General features: G+C 34.5%; 1 protein-coding gene across 2 annotated transcripts in view; it reads left to right on the forward strand.

Annotated features, from left to right (window-relative positions):
- The first annotated feature begins 1,433 nt into the window (after positions 1-1,433).
- Positions 1,434-5,627, forward strand: part of LOC111088383 (allatotropin-like) — a 26,110-nt gene continuing 21,916 nt past the window's right edge. The window contains exon 1 of one of the 2 annotated variants that reach the window (XM_022398330.1): positions 1,434-1,576. The gene's annotated coding sequence lies outside the window, so the exon portion shown is untranslated. Of the gene's footprint in view, positions 1,594-5,627 lie in introns of both variants that reach the window. The other variant, XM_022398329.1, reaches the window with a different exon arrangement.

The raw sequence follows: 5,627 nt of genomic DNA on the forward strand, positions 1-5,627 counted from the left end.
AGCACAGATAGCCCATTATGTAGCTTTGTGCTTAGCTACAAACAAACAAATACATCATGGTGCCTCGCCCCCAGTGGCACAGCGGTATGTCTGCGGACTTACAACGTTAGAATCCGGGTTTCGATACCAGTGGTGGGCAGAGCACAGACAGCCCATTATGTAGCTTTGTGCTTAACTACAAACAAACAAACACGATAGAAAAGACTGGTGAAAAAGGGTGACATTGTTATTTATGGAAAGCTTCTAATTTACTGATACTTTGATTAGTACTCATATCAAAATAGGTTTTTCCTCTTTTATAATGAGTTTTTTTTCTTTCTCACAAACTCTGAAAGTTCTGTATTTATAATCATCTTGTTAGAAAAACGGCATGATGAACCTCACATAGACGGACACACAAACACAAAAATAAATATTGACAAATTATCCATAAACATTCATGATTTTTTACTTTTACTTACTTTCTGTGAAAAATGTTTAGTATGCACAAACATCGGCTTTAGTTTGTGTTTCTTTATAAATGTTTGTTACAGATACTTAGAAATGAAAATAAAGTTATACTTTTTGTTTTTTCTCTCGTCATTTTGTGTAAATCAAAGAAACATAATGTATACTAAGAAACTGATGTATTTTTTTTTCCGGAAAATTCTCACGTCTTTCTTAATTAAAAAACAACTTAAAATAATCAGTAATTCAAATTAATTCGTAATATAAAGAAAAGAGAAACCACTGGAAAAAAGCGTAATGTTTTAAAATTAACGTGTTTTTTTAATTGTTAATAATTAACAAAAATAAATTTATTTAGATGCACTGAAATATCAAATAAAAGGCATATATACAAAACACTGACTTCGTTATCTATCATCCACAAAACATGTTCGAAAACGTACATTTTACAGGTTTTAGGCAAATAGGTAGTTAGATTTAAAAAAAATATATATTACTTAATGCTCATTAGATTACACATTAAAATTGAAATGTAATTTTTTCATTAGATTACACATTAAAATTGAAATGTAATTTTTTCATTAGATTACACATTAAAATTGAAATGTAATTTTTTCATTAGATTACACATTAAAATTGAAATGTAATTTTTTCATTAGATTACACATTAAAATTGAAATGTAATTTTTTCATTAGATTACACATTAAAATTAAAATGTAATTTTTTCATTAGATTACACATTAAAATTAAAATCTCATTTTTTTCCAACCCATAGGAAAACACATTATTCCATAATAAAAATAACGGAAAAACTTTGGTTCAATATGGCTTGGGTGGGCGTTCAGAAGTGTTTTCTTACTCTAGCCAGCTTCTAAAGTTCACACGGGGGCGAGGTCTTGAGAAGCTGTTACATAGTGAGTTTACGCTTCTATTGGTTGGGCGAAAGTTAACGCCCTCTCGTGGAAAAGTTCCTTATAAAGTTAGCGATTAGAGCCCCGTATTTGAGAGAAGGAAGAAAGAGCTGAGTAATAAGTAAAGATTTGTTAGAATCAGCTTGAAGCAAGATCTGTTGCATCGACTGTCAAACTTTTGCCCTGCGACACTGATCTGTTGACTAAAGAACTCAAGGTTAGAGCTGTTTTCGAGTAAGTTTGATTCCAAGTATGAGTACTTTAATGAGTCGTTTTTTTTTCCCTATAATTCTTGGGAAAGTTTCCGAGATTATTTATTGTTACTAATAAGATGTGTTAATTGAGTATATTATTATTACGAAAAAGTTATTTTACCGCCCAGAACGGCTATTTCGTATCCAAATTTGCTGAAAACCAGGATTAACGGTTGAAGATTTGCTTCTCAGTAAATCGTAGGAGAAATAAAATAACTATTCTATTATCCTTTTCTAAGCTTCCGGCTTATTTTGTTCGCATACAGATTAGATTTCGTCTGGATTAAACGTCAGATTAAAGATAACTTGTAAGGTTGCGAAGACTAACTTTGTTTCCCTTATTAAACAAATGTCTTACAAATTCCCGGGTGAACGGTCTAACAGAAAACAAGAAATTTCAATATGTATAATTCTATTTACTGATCTTATATAACTATCTCTAGATTAATTCTATCCAAATGGATTTGCTCTCCTACAGCGGGCCAGCGGTAGGTTTACAGACTTACAAAACTAAGATCCGGGGGCTCAATACCCCGTGTTGGACAGAGCGCAGATAGCATATTGTGTAGCTATGAGCTAAAAACAAACAAACAAACAACAACTCGATTTAGTTACTTCTGTATTGTACCACGTCGAAAGAGTTTCTGTTTAATTAATAAACTGTCTATGTATAACTGAGGATTCAATAACTTTCGCTAATATGTTTTATCGGAGTTTTATTTTATTTTATTTATTCAGTCATCTTTTCACTGGTCGTCATATTTTAAATAACGCATACAGATCGATAGTATAACATACCAGTCAGTCCCTTAGCGTGGATGGTGGATGATAGGGTGGTCAGTAGGTCAAGCCCCCCAGTGGCACAGCGGTATGTCTGCGGACTTGCAATGCTAGAAACCGGGTTTCCATACCCGTGGTGGGCAGAGCACCGATAGCCCATTGTGTAGCTCTGTGCTTAACTACAAACCATCCTTTTAAATGACTGATAAACTAAGCGGTTTGATACTGTAAAGTTGGCCTGCAGTAAATACCACCACCTCAATTTTATAATAACCCCATAATTTAAGGTGGGGGTGATATTTTGTGGTATCGCGTTAAAAGGGAGGATTGGATATAAAAAGCTTAAGACTACAGATAAAGTAACTATATAAAGGAGAGCATATCAAGCTGGAGATGAACTATCCAAATCGACAGTTCCATTTATCACAGATTTGAAACTATTCTTTACTGGCTGAGATTTAGAGTCCGATCCCTATGACTTTTACACTGCAGATAGCCCATTGGAAAGCCTTGTGTTTACCAACAAATAAAAAAAAAACAGATAAAAATTACTTAAATGAGAATTGTATAGCTTTATTTTATATGATCTGATACACTCTTATTAATACCATATTAAAATCTCGTGTTTATGAACAGCACAGCATAGTAATGCGAATATAATTTATTTTCCGAATAAGTCGTTCTATATAAGTTCTTTTTAGCCGGGCTTTCAATCGTAGTGCTAGGAATACCGTTAAAATGGCGATGAATATGGAAATATTTGATCCTATTGTATACAGAAACAAAGCTGTATAAACCTTATCTGTTAACGGACTCACCTGAATATTTTGATACGAATCTCTAACTTATTCTAAACTTATTGCACATAGGTTACTATTTTATTGTGTTTTTTATTGATGGTTCTGTAATCTATAAGCAATGTGAAGGTCATGCCAATGTTTTAAGAAACTGATATGTCAGAGAATTAATAATTTAGAATTTAATCATTCTCTATAAGAAATATTCCCGCGCGATCAAACTTGAATTTTTAATTCTTTTTCTTGTTCATACTTTGTTTTTCTCCTGGAAGCTCATAGTTCACGTGGCAACAAGAGCCGGTTGTTAGGGTGATGAAAAACAACGGAAACATAATCTGGGGAAACACTTCCTTTGAAATTGTTACCAGTACACTTAGGTACAGAAATGGCAGAAAATGACATACATACATGTCAGATCGGCAACAAGAGCCGGTTGTTAGGTAGGTTGTTAGGGTGATGAAAGACAACGGAAACATAATCTGGGGAAACACTTCCTTTGAAATTGTTACCAGTACACTTAGGTACAGAAAGGGCAGAAAATGACATAAATACATGTCAGATCGGCAACAAGAGCCGGTTGTTAGGTAGGTTGTTAGGGTGATGAAAGACAACGGAAACATAATCTGGAGAATCACTTCCTTTGAAATTGTTATCAGTACACTTAGGCACAGAAAGGGCAGAAAATAGTTGAAAATTATATCTTATGTCCCCCCCCGTTTTTTGTTTGTTTGTTATGAAGTACAAAGCAACACAATGTACTATCTATACTTTGCTCACCGCGGGTATTAAAACTCAAATTTTAACGTTATAAGCCCTCAGACTTACTACTGAGTCACCGGAGAGCCGGAGCTCTTTTTGACATAAATACAATTGTTTATTTGTTGAAAATGTTCGCACTGAGTTACACGAGGGCTATCTGTGCTTTGCCCACCGCGGGTACACAAGGGTTATCTGAATATAGCCATCACTAATTCTGAACTGATAGATCAGAGGAAAGGCAGCTAGTTAACAGCTCTTTCCACTGACTATTGGGCTAATACTGTCAGATCGAATAGTACGATTTGACCGCGTATTTGCGACCATGGAATGCAAACTATGAATTATCAGAATCACAGTTTGGGAAAGCTCACAACTGGGCCACACCTAGCCCGCATATGTAACAGTAACAGAGTTTAATATATAATTTTGTTGAAATATTTCAGGAAAATACTAACTTCGTGCGTTTTCTCTGGACAAGTAAAACTTCAGTGAGTAACTAGTTAGGCAAACTGGCATTATTAACTTGACAGACTTTAATAGTTGAAATTCCGAAAGCCTTATTTCGTGGTTTAAAGTCGTTATGTTTTTATCTTGCGATTAGCAATATGTTGTTACGTTCCCCAAAAACGCCGGAAAAAGATTTTGTTTAGAAACCAATATCAGTAACTGAAGAATCACATACATTCTATTTTTCAATATAACTAATTAATGGGTTTTACCCGGAGACTCTGTACACATTAAGATTTTTTTTTTTTACATATGAGACATTTATGGCTATTTTCAAAAGTGGCCCGGCATGGCCAGGTGGTTAGGGAGCTTGACTCGCAATTTGCGGGTTCGAATCCCCCATCCCACCAAACATGCTCGCTCTTTCAGCCATGGGAGCGTTATAATGTGACGGTTAATCCCATATTTTCAAAAGTAGTATTTCCTTTTATTTCCATGAGGTGTTTCGTTGTCTGTTTTTTTTGTTTGTAGTTAAGCACAAAGCTACACAAAGGGCTATCTGTGCTCAACCCACCACGGGTATCGAAACCCGGTTTCTAGCGCTGTAATTCCGCAGAAATACCGCTGTGCCACTGCGGGCCGTTTCGTTGTCATGTATTAACAATCATTTGACTTTAGCATCACTATTTCTAAGAAACTGGTTAAACTTCTACTTTAACAACCCCCCATGGATTGCAGTGGCAATTGAAACATCACTGCTTGATTTAAATATAAAGGAAAATATTTTGAATTATCTCAAAACAGTCAGTTTGTAATATAGAATAGCTCAAGAGTTGGCGGTGGGTGGTGTTGACCATTTGCCTTCCCTTTAGTCTATCACTTGTAAATCATGGACGGCTCGAGCAGATAATTCTTGAATAGCTTGGTGGAAAATTCAACAAAAAACGAACAGTTTTAAGTTCATTACACAAATGTAAAAATAATTACACCTGTCAGTGCATATAATGTTATTGTTGGTAGAGGTCATTTACAACAAATATTTCATTCATATCTTTGTAGTATTGTTGCTTAATGGACACTTTAAACAAATATTTCATCCATATCTTTGTGGTATTGTTGCTTAATGGACACTTTAAACACATATTTCATTCATATCTTTGTGGTATTGTTGCTTAATGGACACTTTAAACAAATATTTCATTCATATCTTTGTGGTATTGTTGCTTAATGG

The sequence above is a fragment of the Limulus polyphemus genome, unplaced genomic scaffold (assembly GCF_000517525.1).
Source record: "Limulus polyphemus unplaced genomic scaffold, Limulus_polyphemus-2.1.2 Scaffold3651, whole genome shotgun sequence".
Taxonomy (NCBI): Eukaryota; Metazoa; Arthropoda; class Merostomata; order Xiphosura; family Limulidae; genus Limulus; species Limulus polyphemus.